At 41.9% G+C, this 24922-nt stretch overlaps 1 protein-coding gene across 3 annotated transcripts in view; it reads right to left on the bottom strand.

The window, feature by feature from the left end:
* Positions 1-24922, bottom strand: part of GRM3 (glutamate metabotropic receptor 3) — a 114449-nt gene that overhangs the window by 56994 nt on the left and 32533 nt on the right. For 2 of the 3 annotated variants that reach the window (XM_075081522.1, XM_075081523.1), the window contains exon 2: positions 18377-18486. The exons of the other annotated variant lie outside the window; for it this stretch is intronic. The gene's annotated coding sequence lies outside the window, so the exon portion shown is untranslated. The remainder of the gene's footprint in view (positions 1-18376; positions 18487-24922) is intronic. 3 annotated transcript variants of the gene reach the window in all.

Genomic DNA, 24922 nt, shown 5'->3' with positions numbered 1-24922 from the left:
TAGGTGTAGAAATGTTCCAAATATCATAATGAAAAATAAACAGAAAGAGGCAGAAGGAGAAAGGTTTCCATCTCTGGATCAGAAGGCTTCTGCCAGCACTTCCTAGTGTGAACTTTAGCCAGCAGCACTCAGCTTGTGAAGCACCTTCACTCAGGACTCCGGAGTCCCTTCCCTTTCCACCAGCGAAGGTCCACAGGGGAGAGCTACATCTGCTTTTGGGGGACACTGTCAGCACTTCCCTCAATAAAAGCAATTCACTTACTTGTGTTAAACGGCAGCTGTGCTGCTCTTGTTGAAAACTACCTTGCCTCTTCATCTGAGTAATGAATCCTGGTGGAGTATTTCTGTGCCTGTTGATTGCACAAATCCAGTATTTCTTGTTGCAAGTTTGCTTATTTACTAAGGATGTGCACATTCTTGTTTCTGTGAAAGCAACTAGAATAAGAAAGAGGATGTCTGGGTTTTCCACATTCGGTATCCCACCGATACCATCTCCAAAACCAAATCTGTCTTTCATGGCTTTCTTCCAGGGCTATATTCACATGACAGCTCTGGTCTTCTGCAGGATGTTTTCAGCTCACAGAGTAACCACCTGTGCTATCAGTTCAGGGATGAATTCTTACTAGGCTAAGTGTCTTCAGCCTATTTTTCTCAGTGTCAAGCTCCAAAAAGAAGTGCAGTTGAATCTTTCATTTAGCTGGATGACTTGTAAGTCAAGTATGATTGTTCATACATCAATGACAATTTTACTGATACCTTCCACCATATCAGCACCAATGGTTGGCATTGGCAGCTTATCCAACAGCCATAGACTTTCCAATTTTCCACTTACAAGGACAGAATGGGAAACTTTATTGAGAGCTGAGGCACCTCAGATCTCATCTATTTTTCAACTCCATTAGCTAACAAATGGGACAATCTACATGACTGGGTTAAAACTCTGGAAGGTTTTCCCCTCATCCCTACCATGTGCTATATCCTAAATTCCCTCACATTTGTTCCTCTTTGCAGCATTTGGCAGGTCTTATCGGTTTACACAGCTTTCTAAGAAAGGATGCAACAAGAGCTGACATTGGTACTCGAGAAGATTATGTTTAGCTTTATTGTGGGTGGCTCCCTTTTGGCAGTCATGGATTTTACTTCATTATTCAGGGCTATAATGTGATATTGTGGTGCCTGGAGCTATATGTCAACTTGATATCACCTACCACCCTTAGTAACCTTTCTTTGGAGGAGGGCTGTTCTTGGTGGGAGGTCACAAGGGAGGTTCCCCATGCCTGTGTTCTTGTGGTGTTTCACAACATTGAAGTTAATAGTTCCATCAACATATCTGTCTCCAAGGACACCCCATGAGAGAGATAACATTCCCCAAGCCCTTGTTGTGCCCTACCAATCTTATCCTAGGGAAGCACATTTCTAAAACTATTCCAAATTTGGCTCCAAATTCTGGTGCATCTTTCAAGATTGACATAACAAGTTAAATGCCTTGATTTCTTTCTCCCAGAGATCATGGACAACTTGCACAGAAGCATTGCTCATCCCACACATTTGGCTCATTTATATGTGCTCTGCCAGAACTTGACCTTCTGCCTGATGAGAACTGCGTGGAAAGATAAGATGTCTCACTTCATAGGAAAAAAAGTGATGGACAAGCTTGAGTCTTCTTACTAATTATAATTAGAGATGCCATCACCTCTGGAAGAGAAATATATCTAAAGGAACCCAAGCCTTATGTTGACAGATATGTGCCAGGTACACAAATTACTCACATCCTGGTTCTGGCTGGCTGAAATCTGATAGCTTAAATCAGGAAGTTTAAACAAAAAGAGGAAAAAGTTGCATGGTGAGGTGGAGAAAACAGGCAAATTTCTTCCATGGAAATGGAGAAATTTCCTTCATGAAATGTTAATCAGGTGCTGACACATAAATTTGCTGAATATGAATCAAAATGCTTTTAATTACAACTGCTGACTCTTCTGTCTCAGAATTTATTTTTTTCTTTCCTTGGGAAAAAATACAAAAATGGCTTTACAGCTAGGTGATTTTATGCCTTTCATTTCAACTTGGAAATCCGTACATGAAAAACTTTAATTAATACTATTACCACTGCCAGCAGCATGAGAGTACAAGACAGTTCATCCCGTGCCTAACATATTTTAGAAAGGTTGGAAAAAAATCTAAAAATTTAGGGTAATTTCAACATAAAGAGTGACATACAAAGCAAGAGAACATATGTCAGTGCAGAATTAGACCATTCCTCTTAAAATGCAAACTTACGTTCTGTTACTTCAGAATAATAAGGAAAAAAAGTCAGAACACTGCATTACTGTTTGTACTGTGTTAGCATCAATAAGTGATGCTTTATGTTTTCTACAATGTCAACATACAACAGATGCCCAGCTCTTTCCTCAGAGATCTATGATATATTCATCCTGTTTCAAAAAGAGAATTTAAAATATTAATCACACAGGAAAACAGATGTATCTGGCGTGATACTCTTGAAGTTTCTAGATATTAAAGAACTTTATAAATTAGAACAAGACCTATTAATTTAGCCTGGTGAGGAACAAGGAGCCCCTGGAGATTACCAGACATTAATGTGGTGTGGAAATATGGGTCTTTGCTACTTGTTAAATGAAAGAGTGCATTTGGCACTGTCTGAGTCCTTCTACAGTGAGTTTGGTCTCGGGAGAGGGAGCTGCAATGAGCAGACCACCAGAGCTAGAGATCTGGGTCAGGCCATGCAGTCTCCTAAAACATTAGAGTTTCTTCCGTACTTTGACAATAAGTATATTCAAGTGTATTGAGAAGTCCAGCCATGAGCCTGAGGCTTTGCACCATCTGGACAATTTGTGGTGTAATGATCTTGATGTAATGCAGGGTTAGACCTTTAAAAGTCCCACCATCTTCCCGTCTGTCTTTTTTGGATTGAGCTGAATCCTACTGCTTTTTATCCATCTGCTTATTTCTTCCAGGCATTGGCGACAGCTGAAAGCACACCAGCAGAGGCAGCCATGAACAGACAAGTGCTGTCTGCTTATTGATTGCATGTTAGTCGACTTCAGTCTCAGTCTCCCTGTGTGGTCCCAGAAAGACATAGAATAGGAAAAGTGGGAGTGTAAAGACTTTGAGGACAAAGGAGCAGCTGGCTTCTGTGACCTGTGGATGTCACAGCAATTATTCCTGCTAGGTGGTGCAGGGATGCCATTGCCGTGCTAAGGTCAGAGATGTCAAAGGCTGTGTGAGAGAAGTAGTGGCATAAATGTAGAGTTGCCCTGCACAAAGTGATCTGTGGCATTTTTTGCGTCATGTCCTGGGATGCAAATTTTAACTAAGAGGAGCTTTAACACTTGTGATTAATGCAAGTGAAGCTTAAATAAGTGAAGTTAACACCAGCCTAAGTACAGACCTCCAAGGACTATCTGTGCATTTAGTCTTTGGACAAGTATTTATCCTTTCCCTCTTACTTGATTTTTAAACATCTATTTTTTTTTCTGTCCTCGCAAAGCTCATTTCTGTCTTGTGCCATTAATCACTTTTCATCTCACCGCAACATCTGCAGGGGTTTCCTTGGGCACAGATCTCTCCATCTCTTTCTGCCCCTGCTCCAGCTGAGGTGGTCTTCTTGTGCATTCTCTGGTGCCTCTGAATGACATCGATGTGAGCTGCCAGATTTCACTCTTACAGCTCCTCTGCCAAGACATTTCCCTCACATTGTGGCAACAGGGCCAAAATATGGCTGAGCTTCTGCATATGTGGAGGGCAGAAAGTCCTTCCTCACTATTGCTTCTGCTGAGACTCAATCTGGCTGCCAGCACGGCCAGCCCTACAGTCATACAGGCCTTGCAAAGCAGCAAAGTGTGCACCCTTTGCCTTCTCCATCTGTACATGGGATGACTTCTGCTGTGACCTAGTGTGCCCTAATGAGACCTAATCCTGGCCTGGACCCCTAAGCAGAGGCATTCAAACCTGGCCTGGTGCCCTCCACGTCCCCAGTCAGGATGGGAGAATCTTTCCTCGGACAGCAAGGCAATGGCCAGCAGCAGACAAAGCCCCACTCCAAGGCTCCTTCTTGTGTCCCCATGACTTAGTCACAAGTCAAATCAAAGCCTTCCCAGTTTGGTGCTCCCTGTCTGGTCTGAGCTGTATCTCCCAGCTTGCCACAGCAATATCAAACAGCTGGGAATTTTCTAAGTTAAGATGGTTCTTCTCATTTGTCAGACAAGGTAATATTTCTCCCTCTGACATACGCACTAGAAGCACTTCAGAGCAAGACCATCGCCTTGCCCATGGATCTTCAGTGCTGGACTCTGTCTCATCACTACTGACCATTTACTCATGAGATTCAGTCTGCCTAACTTGCACACTTAACATATGGCAACATTTTAGGCACCTTTGACCTCCCCCAGGAGAATCTCCTGCCTATTCTGATTTAAGAAAGACACAAAGTGTCCCTGGAGACCTCCAAAGGCACAAAAATCTTTCTAATGAAAACTCAGGTGCTTGCTTTAGGAAGACTAGTTCACCTAGCATCTACAACAAGAGATCGAAGTAGGTGCCCGATTAGACACACAGGGTCTCACCTGCAGGTCATGTATTTTGTTGCATTCTTGATAACACAAAACAACTGAAAGGGATCAAAATGGGGTAAGGCTGTTCTGGTATATGAAGAAATGAGAGAATCTTTTAGCAGTGGATTGTAGCTTTTTGCTGCTGAGTTGCTCCTTGTTTTTTTTTTTTTGTTTGTTTGTTTGGTTTTTTTTACATAAAAGGATTAAAAATTTAATAAGACTAGCCTCTCATGAAATGATCCTTTCCCCGCCACCAGAGCCCAGACTTGTAACTCTTCCATCACATGAATGTTACCTCTAGGCTACAGCATTCAGCGGAGTGTGAAATCACAATTAATGGAGCAAGTGTTTTGTAAGTGAGCAGAGGCGGCTGCAAATTACATCCTGCTATTAGCTGATTTTAAAACAACGCTGTTGAACAGCTTCATGATTACTGGGCTGTGGCGTGTATTAAAAAACCATTAATAAAACATAATTGATTGTGAATTGTGCTTACTGACTTTATAGTTATAATCACAAATGTCACAGAAGTTTACTGGAAACAAAAGCTGCCCTCAGCTATCTACAGGAACTGGATTGTTCTAAAAAATTTATTGAACTTGATTTGCAGCTGTTGTAAATCAGTAAACTACTGAAACCTATGGGTTTTGCTGACTTAGAGATCCTCTTAGCGCTTTTCTTTTCCAGTCAGCAAAGAAAGGTGCGAGGCTGCCTTCCCTCTGCCAGAAAGTACCACTGGAAGCTTGATGGAAACAATACTCTCAGTCTCTCAGACCTGCCATTCACTCGGCTTGCCCTTAGAAGCAGGCAAGGTCACCAATCGGGAACAGGAGTTGGCAGTTTCTATTTGCTGAGAAACAAGCAGCAATAGAGAGCTATACTTGGAAAATAGTCACATTTATTTCTCTCTTTTGGGCCCAAAATTATTTTCAAACCTTAAATTGTGTATGCAGGAATTCAGTAATGTTTGATTCTGATCCATGACCCTGTCTGGGCTCAGGGATGGACAAGGTATGCCACAGTAACTTTATTTCTACATTTTTCAAACTTGAATGCCCTGCTATGAATTTATGGACTTTTAAAAGGCCATTCACAATCAGTTTAATTTGGGACTTTGACAGAATTCGGGTCCCAGTCAGTGATGCAAACTGCCTGCTCTTCTGCATCAGTTAGTGCTACAGGGACCTAAAACTCACTCTCAGGTGACAATTCCCAAAGCACTTAACTTCAGGCACTGCCTGCATTTGCTGATCACGTTGACACCTCACTCCACTTGTTAGTTAAATTTAGTCAGAGGAAGACTAAACTCTGCTGAAGTCCTCAGGGAAATACACTTAGGTGTGCAGGCAGGATCTTACCCTAACTGTAGGTATTTTAGCTCATATGGTTTTTGTACCCCACAGAGAGGTGGGATAAAGCAAGGAATAAGACCTAGGAGTTCTGACTCTGTCTTGCTGTGACCACCAGGAATGCTAGGGCTAGGAGTGCAGAGAAATCTTAGAAGAGGACCTAAAATGAGGTAATGCAATACCTGCATTATTTATTGACTTTTTGGCAGCCTGTCCCCTGGCAAATAAACTAGTATAAACACTCAGAGAAGATTGCTGAAAAGCATTTCCGCTAAAGAGCTAGCAGTAAGGTTTTATTTTTTAATAAAAATGAATCTGTGAAAGCCAATCTTTCCTATTTCTGCAAAGATGTATCCTGCATAGGCAGTAATAACCATGCCTCATCCTGACTGAGAGAGCAACTTCTACTGGCATGAAACAAAATATAAGTCAGTCACCACTCAGGCTCATTTGTATTTTGGACCCAGCTATTTGTAGGTGAGAGTGCATCCTGGAACGAACACCTCCGACCTGCAGCAAGCTGCTCCGTTTTCCGTATCACCTGTCCATCCTCCAGTTCTGGGGTAAGCTGTTTGCTTGGCTCCTTTCCTGCAGCTTCACAGCAGTGTACATACATGCATATATATATATTTTTATAAGAAGAGCTGGAAGCTCACATCCCCAACATGCTTGCTGCCTTCTCTCCTCTAAATGGCCATTGCTATGGCAACAGCTGCTTAACTCAAAATTTAGAGAAGCACTTAGCACAAACTACAAAAGAAGACAGGTGACAGCGTTATGCATAAAGCCACAGTTCGATGTCCTGCCGTGGCTCCAGTCACCAATTGCTCCAGGACACCCTGGGGACATTGCCACCTGTGGTCTGGCACCTCCTCCTCAGCGTGGTGCAGGAAACAGCTTTCTCCAACTCTGGCTTTTTCTTTATTTTTTGTCTGTGCTGACCATAAACGTCATTTTAGCCATCTGATCAACCACAGAACCAAATTCACAGTCTGAGCAGCCTGTTCCTCAATACCTGTGCCAGAATACTTCATGGTCTGATAGCATGAGGGGGGAAGAGCTTGCTAATGAAGGCAAGGAACGATACAGGCCCTATTTAGAGCCTCTTGAATGGTACTAGTGTTCTGCATTAGCATGCCTGGCTGCATCGTAGGACAAAGCACACCGCGTGCCTGTGACACTTCTCCTTGCGAGGAGTGGCTCTGTGGTGCCAACTCTCAGACATTATGATCGAGGAGAGGAAGGGTCAGCAAATAAAATCTCAAGGATTCCTAGTGAATTTAGGAGGTAGCTGGTAATTCAGTCCTTCGCTTATTTCTTTCTAAACCTCTGCAAACTTCGTCCTCTGTTCTTACATATGGCCACACCTTATGTAAGATCTTATATAAGACAAGATCAAAGTATCCCTATTGTTCTTTACTCTTTGGTTGAATAGCACAAATTGTTAAAAATTATTCATCACTGAGCTCTTTCTTCATAAAAATATCTTTGTGTGACTGAACTCCAGTCAGACAACTTTTGTATGAGAATGCCAAACCTACCAGGATGTAAAACAGGCTGGAAGAGTGGTCAGTTACAGACAGACAGAAAGGCTCTGCTTGCAGCTGGGCATCTCAGGAGTGGATTTACTCTTGGGAAAGTAGAAGTTATGTATGTTTCGGATCATGTCAATTGTATGAGAAGATGTAATCTGGGGTCAACCTGCCTATAAAAGCAAGTCAGTGAGGTGGCTCCCTAATCTTGGGTAAAAACTAGAATGACAAGAAGGCAGGCATGCAGATGTGAACCATCCATTGCTGGCTGCAAGGAGCTGAAAGCTGTTCTGTTCATAATCTATTTTCATGGGGACATAGGCAGGGTGTGGGTGATGACCATTCACTGTCTCCTTTGTTACAGAGGGAGGGAGCACGTGGGTAGGCAGTAGGGTGCATGCTCAGAACAGACGAAGGCAGGGGGTTCTTCTGCCAAGATACTGTTGAGCTGCTCAACAGCTGCTCAACGCTTGGTGCTGGCCAATGTAGATGCTAAATGACTGCATAAGCTCAGGGTCACTGGAAAACTTCATGGGGAAGAAATACACCCTGGACTAGTAAGCATGAAGACCACATGCCTTCCTAAGGAACTCCCTGCCTCAGAAAGGCAGGATGTGAGTTTACTTTGAACATAGGCTGCACTTCTGGTTTGCTGTATCCCTATGGATTGCTGCAAGACATGGGAGAGCAATTTAAGTTCTCTATACCTCATAGCCACTGTTCAAAAAGCGCAGGGCTGTAAGACTTTACTGAATTAAGTCTTGTTTCACAGTTTGTGGAAAGTGGTGTCTCTGGATTCACTGGGAAGACACGAGCACACTAGCAGAGAATCTGGACCTTAATTTGTAAAAGGATTGTGACCACCCACACTGCATGAGGCCAGCAGTCCACCTTCCCTATATCCTTCTCTGGCAGTGGTTAAAGCTGCCGCCTACGAAAGTGAGCGAAAATTGAACAATTGCATTGTGCTACTTCCCACGAACACAATCCCAATCTCCAACAATTTACAGCTCAGGGGTTTCCTATGCTGGATGTGATTTCTTATGAATTTATTAACCAGCGATAGATTTATCTTGTACATTTTCCCTTTGAACCCACGAAACTGTTAGCATTCACCAAATGACCTTCAGAGCTTTGAAATGGGATTCTGGAGCTTAGCCAGGAAAACACCTTTTTTCATGGCAAAAAAATACCTCCTTTCCTTCTTTGATCCTGCCCCCTTCCATCTTTGATGTTGTTTTGTTCTTATACAGGAAAGGTAATATGCCTGGATGAAAATTAGGAGAGAGAAGACAACTTCCAAAGTTGTCCATTAAAAACAAAAGTTCATATCTAATTTTAGACATCTAAAGTGAGGTTCCTTGTTTGATTTCCTTTACAACGGATAGATGGAGATAGGAACCTTCAAATGGCAATTGCTGTCCTGGGTGGGATGAAATCCACTGTGGAAAGCTTACGGTGAAAACAATCCTAACCTCACTGCCTCAAAGGCCTAAAACTAAGCAGGACGAATCTAGGTCTTAACTGTGCTCCTGTCATCCCTTACTGGAGGCAGACAGAGAGTTTTGGTCAAGGAAGAGTTAAAACTGTTTTGCATGGCTGTTTGTATAGAGGTTTATTATTTCTTGGAAGGTACAGTCCACATTAGGGATGTACTCCTCTCTCACTCCGGGAGGAGTTAGATCTGATTTATTTTGGGAGCGCCAGGGCTGAATATTGTTTCTGTGTGGCCTGTGTGCCTTGTAATAACAAGCTTTCTTGTTATTACAATTCTCATCACGATTTAAGATTAATCCTTGTATCTTAAATTTCACTGAGGCCAGCATGAATGAATAATAATTCCATTAAAGAATTTAGGAACTGGCCAAGAGTCACTACTTTTATTTGTTAACAAAACTGATCCAGAGGTGAGGATTTCATTGCTTTGATTGCACTTTCTGGCTTTGATCGAGGAGAAGCTCCGTGTCAGCCAGTAGTTCTACTGACCACAGGAACACCAGCAGAACTGTCCACGTGGCAGCAGGCAAGCAATGAATATTATTCTGTGATGATTGCCCCAAATCCTCCTGTCAAACAGTGACTGACAAATGTGAACAGAGAAGCCACAAGACCAGGTGCATACGAAGAAAGTAGGTTAGGAATCTTACATGCCAGACTGTGATCCAGGCTGCATTCCCCTAAAGGACATATTCTTCTTGTTCTGCAGCTTGTTTCATGGGGCAGGAAGATGATGGAGAAGAGTGATCTCTGCAGAACATCTGTTCTTCCCATCGTGCAGATGTTTGAGGAACAAATGGGTGGGGGGAGGCTCGGACTGTGGTGTTACCCGCCGTGCCAGCCCCATGGCTCTGAGAGGAGAAGGACCCTACCTCACAGGTGATGAACTCCAGAGGTGTCTTTGAGCAAGGAGAAAAATCAGGAAGCAATCAGCAGCCCTGGAAGTGGCAACGCGCCAGCAGTAGCTCAGCCGCAGGTCAGGCCATTGCTGAGCCTGGGGACAAATTCTGAGGATCTCACTGACAGCGCCTAGGCAGAGAGGAATTATGGAAGGAGAACAAGTACGGAAATGTGAAGGAATTCCGAGGGGAAATTTTGAAATTAATTTTCTAGGGAAGAATGGCAGCTTTGACAAATTCTTAGACCTCTAAGCTACATGACAGTTTGCAGGGGAAAAGAACTGCATTTAAATTAAATGACATTATGCGCTTTTAGGACTATCACACTCAGTTTGGCAGCAAGCAGTGAAATACCTTCCCTTCAGGGCTCAGGCCCAGCTGACTGGCTATGGAGGGTGCTGGCACACTTTTTCTCAGGAAAGCAAAATCAGTGTGGCCAAAATCCTCTGCCTTTCCCCATTATACACAGGAATGAAAAACATACATGCAAAACAGGGAAGTCCTGTGAAAGCAGGTGACAACATCTAAAATGGTAAATCCTATGGACTCTCTCTAATATAAAATGAGGACAATACTTGAGTAACAGCCTACATTTGCTTTATCACAGGCTGCATGTTTTCAGTATATCCTGGTGGGTCACAGAACAGGCACCTTCATCTGCAATATGACGGTATCTCATGCAGAAGTAACAGGTGTTAGAGATGGTCTGTCGTTCTGACTTAAAGATTTCTTGCTGTCTTGGATAAGCTACCGAAGGCTTTTAGCGTGCTCTATCTGTAAGCTTTACTCTCTAAAACAAGGCATGAAATTGGGGTTTACTCAATTCAAAGCCAAACTTCCACTGATTTCACTCAAACCCAGGCTATCCCCAGATGACACGTGAGTCCCACTCTCAGACACTGTGTGTTTTCTTTCTGACATTGTATAAAGCCAGGGATTTCATTTTTCCCAAGACAGATAAGTTGCCTGGTGGTTTCCAGCTGATATAAGACAGGCTACAACAGTGATATAGCCTATGTGAACAAGGGAGCTTATTAAAACTCTATTTTCCTGTGGCTTTCTCCAGGGAGTATTCTCTGGTGTCTGATATTGTGGCTGAGCTCACTCTTCAGCCTTTCTTTTTCAGTGGGATTTTGATCTTGTTTCCATTCATTTACTTGGCCACCTTCTTTTCCTCAAAAGGAAACCTGTAACAAATTAATGTCTTTGAAGTCAGTATTTTGTACAATTTTGTTGAAACTGGCTAACATTCAAACTTTATTGGAAGTGACAGTGTAGTCGCATAAGCCCTATTATTTGGAAAGCAGCCTTTGAAAGACCAGTGCATGCTATGAGCACTCCTCTATCCTTGCAATGTCCCAGGCTCTAACGATTAAATCTCACCTATTATTATGTAAGCCAACAGCACAGTTTTACTCCTGGAAGGAGTCAATTATAGAATGATTATTTTAGACATTGGAATAGGATGAAATAAATCGGACCCAACTGAATCTATTTCTCTCCACTGACAGTGAAGAGGGCCTGTGGAGTCAGACAAAGGAGTTCTCTGCATGTCAAGTCTTTAGACTCCCATTTAGTCAATGAGGTCAGCATAGACAAAAAAGATCAGCATGTAATTCATTTCACCACATGGAGGCATCATTTTAGGCTGAATCATATCCTACACTCTATTGACTATATTAATGAGGTCCACGTTAGTCAGTTAGTTCACATGCAGACATCTACAACAAAGATGTCTAGATAAGATGGATTCCCCTTCATGCACTCTTAGCTTCTTGATATAAATGAAAACCTTTCCCTCTGTCACATTTGTATGATATCAGACCTTGGTAACATCAGACTTTGTGTCTTAGCACTAACTCCCCCCTGTGAGAAGGAGCAATACTGTAACCAGGGTGATGGAATTAACTAACCATGGATGTTGCTGTACTCCTTGTACAGCCCTACACAACTGGACATTAAGTCTGGGGACATGGGGTATACAAATCAGTGTATTCGTTGATCTGTATTTTAGTCTCTAGGTTGATGCAAATGAAACAATAGACAATGTGCTTCTGTCAGAAGAGGATGACAAAATGTGGTTTTGTGTAGTAGACTGAGAAAACTGACCAGGACTGCCAAGATTAAGAGCCAAGCAGGTAAAAGGTAATTCCAGCAGGGGGAGATCGCGACCACTGACTCATGGACCACTGACCCAAGTAATACCACCTACTCAAAAGAGAACAATGGGAAAGAACAACTGAGTCTGTACAATAGTTTACATGTCAAGTGGGTAAGTTTGTGCCAATCACCAAAGAGAATAATATTGAATATGTATGAATAAGGTGAATATGTATATTTTTGGTTTATATAAATCACATGGAAAAGGTGTGTATGGTACGCACGTTAGGTGGAGCGATTCCCCGTGCATCTGGGGCCATGAATGAAGAATGTCTACCTTTTAACACTACGTTGGTGTTACGAGGTTTATTCCCGATTTCAGTGACAATACCATATGGAATAGGAAGAATGCACATTTTGAAAATCCATTCTCTCTGTGGGTAGTGTTTCAGTTTCATTCTGAAATCACTGATTTGCTGGCTTCAAGCTGTTTTCGTCATGAAGCCCAGAGAATAAGCTTTTTTGCACAGTATATTTCTCTCTTCGACGGCTAATGGTAGCTTATTCTCCTTCAAATCTTAGGTAAAGCCTTTACAATAGAATACATCTGTGATATGCTCCTTGGCTTGTTTTTTTTTTAAAATATAAATAAGCTGGAAGATTGTCAGTGTCTTTTGCAAATTATCTATGTTCCAACTCTGCTCATAGGAAAATGCAAAGTCGATTCAAACCCACCAAGTGTAATAAATATGTTTTTTGATTCTGTCAGCATGGCCAAAGATGAAAGCTAATGGCAAATCCATAATACAGTCACACAGGTCAAATGATCTATCCATCTATAAGCTTGCATTCATGACAGATAAATGCTTTTATTATCTTTTACAGCATGCTCCAGTTAGTCCTGCATGAGCTTGGTGAGTTAACTTGGTACTCTGTAGTTAGGATGCCTGCATGTAGGAAGTTTGCTTTTCACAATAAGATTGCAAATGTTAAAAGTTCCATTTCTTCAGTCTGTGAACTGTTCCCTTCATCGATCGCTGCTCAGCTCCGTCCCTCAGCAGCTCTCAGACGTATCCCACTCCTAGTTCCCAGATGCAATTGCCTTGTGTTCCTCTTCCAAGTCTTCCCCCTTTTCACTCTAGAACCCCAAGTTATTTGTACACTGCAAGACACTTTGGACGCCCTTGGCATTTCAGTGGCATGGTTTTTTTTCTTTCATTCTACCTGACTCTGCTGACAACAGAGAAGAGACTGTTCTGGTGGTCAGTCCCACCATGGCTGGCTACTGAGAACAGCAACTGCAGTAAAATCCTGGCTTTGCCTCTGTGCTCTTGTCTTTCTTTGCATGGATAAGCTGGTCCCAAGCAGATACTGTGAAGCAATGCAGTCTCCTTCACTATTGTGCGAGATTATTCTGGATGGCACTAGGAGAGCTGAGAGGCTCACGTGTTTTCAGTGAGGACAGACTCTTTAAAGGGTTCAGTTACTGATCTCTTAAGAAGGTTTTCCTGAGTATGTATAAGCAGTGATTATGTTGAAGGGCTGGTAACAGCCAAGCTCCAGGGTATTCTCAGAGGTTAAGAAAAGTCTCAACCAAATGACTCTTGTGCTCGCTCAGTGTCCTGCTTCAAAGCATAAGCAACCACAATTGCTTTTTGAAGAAAAGTTTGCTAGAATTTTTTTAAATGGCAAAGCAGCAGTCCTTCCATCTCCAGTTGCACCTCTTACACCAGTCCTGGCTGAAACTTTCTTGTCCTCAGCCCACTCTCAGCTCACCTTAAACTGGGCCTCAAGTAGACCACACCCTACATTGCCATTCAGCTAAGGCTCGAGAAAGCCACACGTGGGAAATGCTTAACAAATTTAGCAACAGGCATCCCAGAAAGGGTCTCTTACACTGAGAGAAAACTCATAGATTTTTCAAGCTGAACTCAAGAATTTGTGTCAGTTGCTGAATCAGCATCGGCTAGAGTCAACATGAGAACTTTGACTGGCTCCACTGGTTCATTGAGTCAGAAGCATTATAGGCTCAAAAGATGAGGTTTTTTGTACCAACAGACTGTTTTGAACTAGGACTGTAATCATGGGGAATAAAACACCATGCAGTGCAATGACCAAATTAAGTACCAGTGAAAGTGACTTCGTTTGTGTTATCATAGCTATCTCATTGATTGATCTGGCCCATTGTTAACATTAAAACCTTGTTGTTCTTTTCTTCCAGCTATTCAGAATTATTCATTCATCCTGAATGAATATTTTGTACTTAAACTGAATCTTAGGACCTTATTTAGAACCAATTAAGGTCTTAAATTAAATATGACTGTAGCGTGGGAAGGTGGAGAAATGAAATACAAAGATCTATAATTTTTCAAGTGGAAAAATTAAATTCCTCCTTCCTTCTCATTTGATGGATCTAGTACAAAGTACATTGAATTTGAATAGGCATAGTAAGAAAGTCAGAGAGCTTTAATAGATATCTGCATGTGATGTAGAGCTGGATCTTGTCTTCAGGTATATGGACATACCTGCATTCGTTTTCTGGGGCAGCTGTTTACCTGACACATGTGCAAGCGAACTAATAAATTTTGCCATGTGCGTGCTGGTGCTCCTGGTGACTGCTGCAAATGTGGGTAGGTCCTCATTGTAAACATATTGACTAAAGGAACAAACATCTGCAAAATGAGTACATGGACCATATTAAGATGACTATTAGAGGTCCATATATTTACACCAATCGATTATTTTCATTTCTGATAGAAGGTGCAGACTTTCTCCACTGATATTAAAGGTCGACAGGACTAACTTATGAATTTGTTCCTGTTTATCTCTTGCGTCTTAGGAGCCATAGAGAAGAAATTAAAAACTCATCAGCTGACCAGCATGGAGGCTCACAGCTTTGTTGCTTTCAGCTGTTAAGCCTGCTGTTTCAGAGAACCCATTTTCAGCTCCTAGATATGCTGCTTAAAGCAATGTGCTGATGTTTGGTTGGAAGCAATACAGTTCCAGACAAGGTTAGCAATTTATAAAATTTCCGTCAGCCTAAGAGTAGCAATGAGCATATATGTGTATACATGCACGTGGGTTTTCTTGCTGCTTTCAACATTCAGGAAACAATAACAGTGGAGCACTAGCTGTGCTTCAGTGCATACCATGAGTCTAAAGTAACGGCATGATCTTCACTCAGGGATTGTTAGTATCCCGGATGGCTCAGCAAGGCAACAGTGAAGTAGAACTGCAACACGCCTCATCTTTCCTTTGGTTACTTCTCTGCTTTGAAAACCTAACCTTTAGACTCAGAAGTTTTTTTTCATGGAGTTGTGGACAATTCTTTCCTTTGCACTAGTTGAACTCATAAAGAAGAATATTTTGTCCTTCTCCACCACATACAAATCCCTTAATGACTGAGAGTAAGTACCGTTCCTTGTGTTTTACCAATGAGAAGCTGAGGACAAAACAAGGCATGGCGTGAATCAATGGCAGGAGCAGCAAAGATCACTTCTTTTCCATTGCCAGCATCTAACACTTGGAGATTACTGGTGTCTAAGAACAATTAAGAGAACAGGAAGCTAGAGGCCCAGTCCATATGCAAGAAGAAGTGGTTAATGTTATAAGACTGATATGGCTGGAAAAAGCAGACACCATTTAGGCTACCAAAATTCTTTCTTAGGTCTTCGTTATCCAAAGCTTTGTTTTGTCCCCAGAAACATGTAATTTAATAAATGATTTAATTCCCATTTCTCTTTACAAATGTTGCCTCACTTAAACTAGACCACTTTGGCCACATTAACCCTTTACAAAGCTATTTGTCCAGAAAGGTTATGAATTTCAGTGGGGAAGTGACTGCATAGCCAGTAGAAAAACCAAGAGAAAAGAGCTCTACTACATTAGATCAGAACCACTCAAAGTGCCATGAATATTTTTTTGTTTGTTTGTTTATGTGAAGGAGAAAATCCTGACATTTTCTGTGAAGGTGTCCTTCAGGACTTTTAACTTTATGACAATCTATAATTTAAAGTCTGACTTTCCCAGATCTCTTAGGAAAACTCATGTATACCCCATATTTCCTGCGGTGAACTCATTAAAATCCATGAGAAATTTTTTTAATTGGCTTTGGGTTTACAATATATTATACAAAATCCCCTTACATTTGTTGGAAGGGCTCCAGTCTATCAAGTAAAGCTGTGCACTGTAACTCGGTTCCGGTCTCATCTCTTTCTTTGGCCCACCTCGCTGTGCCTATAGGCATAATAGGTATAATATTACTTTTTAAAATTACGTGCTTGCATTCTAAGAATTAAAGCCTGTAATGTGTTACACAGTCCTGCAATGATTAGTAATCTAATCAGTGAGTACACTCTCTTCTTCTTTGCATGGAGGTAAATTAGGTATGCCTCTGGTGGCAGCAAAAGTTTGGTCCCATTAGATAGCAACATGAATCCCATCTTCTCCAGGCTTCAGACAGATTTCACTGTGCTGGCAACATGCCAGAGACCTAACTTCAATGTTGTGACATATCTTACAAGGAAAGATTTTCCTCTGCATTGTGAGAAAATATGTTGGTGGATTGAGCAAGAGCTGGAGCACACACTCTGATAAAACAGGAGATACTTTTCAGATAATTACATCACCTGCACCGTCTGAATGGATTGATGGAAGAACAGTTAAATAAGGCATGTGGGGGTCATCTCTGCTGCTAACATGTGGAGAAAAAGTCATAAGCGAGCCATCTTCCCAGGGCTCCCTCTCCTTTCTGGGCACATGCAGGCTCCTTAGGAAAATCCCGTGGGATTTTCAAAGCACCTGGGTCTGGCTCCTCCTCTAAAGTGGTTTTTGGAGGGCCTTTCTAATGACTGTGAAGGAGCATATCATGGGCAGCTGAAATATGAGGGTGTCAATAACCTCTATTGAACAGAGTCTAAATTACCCTGGGATAGAGCCACTGGCATAGACAGACAGCATGTAGGCAGTAGTGCTTGTCAGGCTGACGCTGCTTTCCAAAGCCAGCCTTCATCTTGCAGCCATAAGCAGAGTATTGCTGGGAAGTCCTCCTCACTGTTCTGAAAATAGCCAGCCTGCAGCTCAGGGTGCAGCCCACAGTGTGCTGGGAATCCAGACACTGAGGAAGCCCTCTCCCCAAATAACTCTTAGTTTGTGACCCCATAAGATGACAAGCATCAGCTAAAACCTTAGCACACACCAGCCTGGCAAGCACAAGTCACTGTTGATATTAATTACTCATATATTTCCATATTATTTAATAACTGGCTTGCAAATATGTTGAAATGACTGTTTGCTTACTCCAACACTTACACATACTCAAAGGGGAGACTATAAATACATTTAATACTTCCGCAAATGCAAATGCTTTTGTTTGTTTTTTGATGTTTACTTGCTTGACTGGAGTGTTCCACTTGAGCCTCATACCCTAGTTACTTACAACAGATTGCGAAGTGGGATTCATGCCTGGGTGAAGATAGTTCGCTTGCTTTACAACACCAAGATAAATGCCGGTCTGAAGCACCGTCATGAGGTCAATCGGGTCTAAGATTTTAAATGCCAAAAGATTTACAATTCCATTTTGACAGCGCCTCCTCTCCTCCTCCCCTTTCCCCCAGCAATAAGAGTCATTTAAAGATTTAAAATATGGGAAGCAGGAAAGGCGTCATTAATTTTACTTACACAACAGCATTCACACTTGTAAGGTTTTGACAGCTTCACTAAACCCAAAGGAATTCAGATAGCTAGAGCAAATGGATGCCTACCAATACTTGTATTGAAAAGAGGTAGTTTTTAGGGCTGAACACATATTTTCTTCCTGCAGGAAGCTGACAGTGATGAAAGTGTGTAGGATGCTTTACTACTGCATTCACGTGATGCTACTTAATGTTTTTTTGACTCCTGTTCAACAAATTCTCTTTGTGTTTCTGAAATCAATAGAACTGCAGCAAGTCAACAGATTATTTCAATATTTCTTAGCATGCTCTGCCTTTACCACCATGCTTAGTACCTATTGTTTTTGGTAAGGCAAATAAACTTAAATGTTATATCTGCTACTTAGAGGCTTCAGTCATTGACTGTATCTTTTTGGGGATAAGAAATCCAATTGCAGAAAGCTGAACATATATACATGGAGCTGAATGCTTTTGGAAACAAATACTGTGGGTTTTATTTTTTTTATCACTGTCATGATTTTGGATGGAAAATGGAAAACTTGCAATGAATCATAATAGGCCATTGCATTTCCATCTGAGACAGAAAGAACGTGCTTCCTTCTTCAGAAGGGAAGACAGATGAAGGCAGGCAAGCTGCAGAATAATACAAGAATTAAGTGGTAGCCACTTGCTGATCATTGTTCTGCTATCTGTCCATTATCTGTCTGGGTGTAGGTAGTAAATACCACATGAATTTAAATAAAACCCATTACTCACACTCACTTAACAGACGTGATGATAGGAGTTGCTTGACAGATCTTACACAGGAAACTCGGATGTAATTGAGCCCGTTGCTGTGTTGACTCTCCTCCAGCAAAATCCTCTACCTGTGCAGGAATATTTTAAGACCTCACTAAATTTGAAATGGTGACAGTGTTAGGGTTTTTCACTTATTTGTTTTTTATATCGTTATTGGGTCTCTACAATAACAGATGGTGAAATGTCTCCCGAGTAAGCCAAATGCCAGTGCTTTTTCTTACAGGATGTCATGCAAAAGCATTAACAGCTCAGCTCCTATTAGTACTAGAAATGGATGGGCATGCTTCAGCGCCTTTTAAAGTTCCTGGGTGTCTTTGGATCAGCTTTTTGACACATCTAAATGAGGCAAGCAATCTGCTTTAAACACTTCCTTATTATTCCCAGAGGTTCTGTTGGGCATGCTCTTCAACAACCTAATAATCTCTCTTCAAACAACACTTTTTATAATACACAAGCTCTGTTATGAAGGAGTGTAAGGTCAGAGCAGTTTGCAGGGAGTTTTAAACACCCATTTGCTTTTCCTTCTTGAATGAGGGACTGATTGTTTCTGAGATGGCCAGCGCTGGTGGTTTGTGTTGTCTGGCAGCAAACACTTGCAGTGTTACAGTTTACAGAGATTAGATGGGTGAAAATCATCTTGACCAGGCTTGTCTTTCCTTGGTCCTTTCCCTGTGTCTCTTGCTGTGCCATATTGAAGGAACATGGCTTAATGGGCTTATTAAGGGGATATTTAGATTTATTTCATGCTCCTAGAGCTGTACTAGTTGACTTTTTTCTCTAATCATGACTACCTTATGAGATGATGATCAGACAATCTCAACTGAATTCACAGTTCTTTGTCAAGTGTGATTGTAGACACATTTCTCCATCCCTGTAAGTCCCATATTCCCCACTGGTGATATAAGTTGGAGTCCTTTCATCACACTGATGGGCTGTGAGAGTAAGTTCAGGTATATTTTTAAAGTCCATAAATTCGGATTTTCTTCTATTTAATCTACCTGCATTTCATGTTATACTTTTTATTTTCAAGCATACATATCTGTTTATAATAACTTGTTTCATTGGATTATTTTTTGGTTTATGGATCTAAAGGTTTTAGAAGATACATTGTTTAGAACACAACTGTGAAATGAACGAATTGAGAAGTATATAGATATCTCAAAATTGTATAAATTAGCAGCATTTGGCTGTTAATTGGGGTGTAGGGAGGGAAGGAAATGAGTGGACAAACATGTTTGAGAAGCACCTGTAACAAAAGTCCAAAGTCACTGGTTCTTGGTTCACAGTACTCAGTGTGACACTGCACATACACAGAGAAAAATCAGGAGCCCAAGAAGAGAAGCCAGACTGGTGGCACACTGAGCAGGGAGTGCTTGCAGCTGCTGGGGGGGACAAGGTGCTGGCTGGGTTGGTCCTGAGATGCCTTCCTCAGAGCTGTAGGGAAGTGGATGGAGGCACTTCTGCACCCTTGTAGTCCATGGCATTGATCTTTCTCTGCATGTATTCTCTCCTCTCCGAAAGCTTGCATGTACTTCACTTGCTTCTTCTCAGACACCATCAGAGCAGGAAGAACTGACGGTGGTCCCCAGACAAAGAGGGGTTTGCATTGTTAAACCTCTGGTCTAAATGTGTCCCAGACTGGGGACTAGGTTTGAGTCTTTCCTTTGCACTTAAAGGAAAAGGCAGATAAGTGCTTCTCATTCTCTCCCTGGTTCCTCAGATGAGATACCTGAATTTATGACAAATAATGTGGTTTAAGCATTATGTAAGTATAACTAGGAGCTCTAACATGGCAAAACACTCTGTGCAATAGGCTTTATACACATGCCAATAGGGAGTCCTTCCCTCTATCTCTGGAACTGTCTGTGTTGGATAACAGTCAATAGCTGGCAATGGACACTGAGTGACACAGTAGCAATAAGGACTAGATATCTGCAAACCCGATACGACCCTATCTATGTACGGACGTTCATGGTTTTGAGCCTTCGTTAGTATAGTCTCCTTTGTTTTTCAGAGGGGTAAGCCCTGAATTTATCCGCTTGGGCACTTTCCTTGAGAGAGGAGACAGCAGAGGGACAGAGGAAAGAAGGGGATTCATATGAAATGTATTAAAGGAGAGTAAATATCTTCTGACTGCTGCCTGTGGAGTTTTCATATTTATTGGGAGGGAAATCAGGCTCAGCAATTGTCATTGCCTCCCAGAGAATTACTGCATCCATTTGAAGGTACATGTTGTGTCAAAGCTCACTGTCTCTCAGACATGACATGTGACAGCTGAAATCATCTGGGATGCTCCAGTTAAAGGAATTGAGGACCAAATTCCCAGGGGCTGTGGACAGTTTCTGTACATAAAACTCCCTTTGAGTATAAAGGGGATTTTTTGAAAACGTTCAAAATCTCTCATACAGTTAATTCTGCATTCTCTTGATCACCCAGATAGCCAGCCATTCACTACATCTGATCCAGTTTGTCTGCAATTATCTTAGCAAATAGGATGGGTCATGGCCCACTCTCTGGTCTGGATACCACCTGACACAGCTGTGCCAGTGCCCTTCCAGCTAAAATGTCTGGCACTCCAGAACTGGATGGTCATACCCCAGGGGTCTGCTGTGAATGCTTCTGGGGCTGAGATAGCCTCCAGACTCTTCCCAGGTGGTGTCCTGGGAGAGTTATCTTGGCCAAAACTCAACGGCCAGGGACTGTGTTAGTAATGAGTGATATGGATGATCATATTCTGGTGTCTGTCACTGTTTAAAACCTATAGTTGCAACCTTTGTGCTTCTGTCATGAATACAGATGATCAGAATCATGCAGTCCTTCAGACAAGGAGCTGTACACTAGTGTCAATAGCTATGTCTAGCCTCATAAATAAAATTTTCATGGGATCATTCTCAGGCAATGAGATCATTAGGCCCACAGTGGTGTGCACCATACAGCTAACTTCTCTCAGCCTCTAAAACAGAGTGCCCGCATTGAAAATGTGTATGGTGAATGGTCCCCACTATGTGCTAAGTCGCAAGCCATGTCTAGGAATTATTCAGGGCCATGTCATGTTCCAAAGAACTCCATGACTCAGGTCAGAACTATGCCAGGGACTGTTCCAGTAATTTCTTGATATGGGCAATCAGATTATATTGTCTAGGACTTTTCACTGGCAATATTTATCTTATTAGTAATATACAAACACACTCCTCACTACTTCTGCCAGGGAAATCTTGCCTGATGCACCCTAGCACTGAATTTGCTTTGCTAATAGCTGCATCCACATTGCTCCTGGGCATCCTCTACTGTATGAAAAAACTGTGTGTCTCTTCCTAGGAGGTCTCCAGGATTAAAGCTTCCAGGTGTTAACAGAAATTCCTCATACTTTGCTCAAGCTGAAAGCTCCTTTGCTGAAAAGAACAGTGGCTCCTGCTTGCATGCATGCAGCACCCAATCAGTGAATGCAACATCCAGGGTATAGACAGAAAGACTATTTTTTGCAGATGCAAGGCAATGTTGGTGCTACTGCACAGTATACTATTTAAAACTTCTGAATAATCCATGTGTTATTGTGAAAATAATAATTGAAATAAGAGTAGGTGCGGGAAAGGACTACTACAATAACCAGGGGATGGGTGAGCCTGTTTTAAGGGAGGACAGCAATGTGGCTTCACTTATTTAGCTGAGTAAAAGGAAAGCTGAACTTTTTGCCAGCTATCCATAGGCACTTCAGGGGTCTGAGTACTCAGCAGGGAGGAGACTAAAGGACATTTCTGGCACAAGACACAATGGCTGTAGCTTGGTCTTGAATAAATGGATATTGGAAATTATAAAGAAGTTTAGAAGCAGCAGACAAATGAAGTTTTGGAAAAGTCTTCCAACAGCAGAAAAAACAGCTAAAAATTCAAAACTGAAGAGGGAGCTTAAGAAATCCATGGAAGGGATTATATGACCTAATGGCTCATGACAGTAGGAACTGAAATCAGTTCCAAAGAAGTCCCTTCAAGACCTATCTCTGATGATCTGAAAAGTATCTAAGGAGACCATGTCCCATTGATGTGCAATGACAAAGAAGGTAGAAACTGAGTCTCAGTCTCTTCAGGGCTAAATGCAGGATATTGTCCTTGAGCAACAGTCCTGCCATTCCATATAATAGCAAAAGAGCCCAGGAATAGCCGCTGTGGAGAAATACATGGTAATGTGATGTAACACAGTTGGGGAAGAATGGACTGGAAGAGTCATTTATCCTAATCCGTGTTTGCAGTATCTTTTGTCCTGGATACGCTATAAACATGAGGAAAAAAAAATAGGCAGATATCTAGATGCAAATTTGAAATCCATCAGATCTTAAATTCAAGAGCTTTTGTATCCAAATAGGTCTTCCATGCCCTAAATTTTCTCAGTTGTGCTTAATTCTTGCAGCACATAAGGCATGTAAAAACCACCCACCCACTACTTCAGAGCCATTTTTCTTCATCTAAATTAAGTTTCTTTAGTTCCATTCATCTTTACAGCTCATTCAACAGGTCCCTCTGCAGCAGTGAAGGGAAGCATGTTTCAATGGGCTAATCCAGCTCATGGAGATGGATTAATTGACTCACAGGTCCCTCTGATCACTAGCCAGATGTCTCTCCCCAGCTGGCAAGCCTTACTAATTTTCTTGTTGTTGTTGTTAATTCTGGGTTTCCAGCCAGTGGGGGCCCTTCTCCACTCAATCAAGGGCAACATTTTGTATTCTTTGGCCAGCTTTCCCTTGGGCAAAGATATTCAGCTATAAACCTCCTCTCCTGGCTCTTTGTCATCTGGCCTGCGGCCCCTGGAGAGGAGTCTGCTGGTGCAGTTGCACTTGCGTGGCTGGCATGTTGGGCCACCATGGGGCAGTGCTGCCCATGCTCAGGATGGGAGATGGAGGCATATGGTGCCTGCAGTGCCAATCTCACAAAATTTCATAAAATTTCAGCTCTGTGCATTAAGTTTTGGGGTAAAACAGAGATTCATAACAAGAGTTAGAAGCGTTTCCTTCATCAGGCTGTACTCTATGAAATGACATGAGAGCAAGCTCTCAAGAGTGCTTAGAAGGACTGAGCATGAATAGACTATTTAGGACACTAAATGGGGAGGCAAGATAACATAAGGGATGGTTCGAAGATGGGATGTGTGAGTGCTCTGGGCTCCACTCCTGACTGACATGTCTTGTGCAGGACACTTACTTTCTCTGGTACTTCTATTTTCTCATGCCTAACAGATTTAATTACAACATTTTTTTAAAGATAACTGCTAATGAGCAAGACACTGTGTGAATTAACTATCACTTGCACCACAAAACACACAGCCATGTATTTTTAGTGTGAAGGATTCTGCAGTGGTGTGCAGTGATTTGGCTGAAACCGTGTTGTTGCTGAATGGAAAGGTGATGATTTTGGCCAGTCTGTAGAACGCTGCTCTTTCCCAGTGTCCGGGGACTTAGTACTGAGATTACATTGACTAGAAACTTAATCTACAAGAATTCATCTGGATGGTGCAACCTTCATGTACCTTGGCAGTGACTTCCTCACACAAGTCATGGGCTAAGTGACCACTGAGGGAGCACACCTGAGAATACCAGTAGCAATAGGAATATTTGAAGACTTGTACCATTTAACACTTAGACCCTGGAGTCCAGCTTTCCATATAACTGAGTCATCCTTATGGCTTCTGAATTATGAAGGTGAAACCATGGTTTTTGGTTTCCAACTAATGGGGGTCATTTATCCGAAGCTGTCAAAAAAAAAAAAAAAAAAAAGAATTCCTAGATTATATGAATCTTTACCTTTCCTTTTCCTTTTCCTCTATAATGAGCTGACAGAAAGCAGTTCCCAAGAATATTAAAAAATCCTAAACCAAACACCTCTCCTTGACTACTCGGTTGTTTTTTTTTTTTCTTTAGAAAAGAAGTTGTTAAATATTTTTTCATTACAAGACCAAGAAGGGCACAGCTTGAGGAGAGAGAAGTAAGAAGTTCATCTAAGCTGTGAACATAGGAGTTCAGCTGCATTTGCTATGGACCAAACACTTCCTACTCCAACTAAAAATGGGGAGGAGGTCATTCCTTCAACATCAGAGCAGTTGCTTACAGTTCATAGGGAAGTAAATAAGAAAAGAATCTCACTCTTGTAATTTAACATCTTTGGTCCTTTTTAGCTTAGGTATGTGCCTTGTATAAATCTCACTACTAATTTCTTCCCACATTAGGCATAGCCCTGGGGAAGTTGTTTTACAGAGAACTTAAGGCTTTGACCTTTGATCACTGTAACCTGACTTCTCAAAACCCTGAAAACAAGTGTCTAAAAAATGAAATGTGAACAACATGCGCCATCAATATCAATTACTGCGTTGTTATGTGGTAAATTTTCCCCACAGGGGGTGAGCAATTCACTTGATGTATTTGGCAAAGGGCTTGATTCTCCTCCCCACTCACAGTGATGTGATGCTGACATCTCTCTGTACACTTTGGTAGGGCGCAGAGCAGAGTAAGGGAGGGCA

This window comes from Phalacrocorax aristotelis, chromosome 1, assembly GCF_949628215.1.
Source record: "Phalacrocorax aristotelis chromosome 1, bGulAri2.1, whole genome shotgun sequence".
In the NCBI taxonomy this organism is placed as follows: domain Eukaryota; kingdom Metazoa; phylum Chordata; class Aves; order Suliformes; family Phalacrocoracidae; genus Phalacrocorax; species Phalacrocorax aristotelis.
This window is presented reverse-complemented; position numbering and strand designations above follow the sequence as displayed.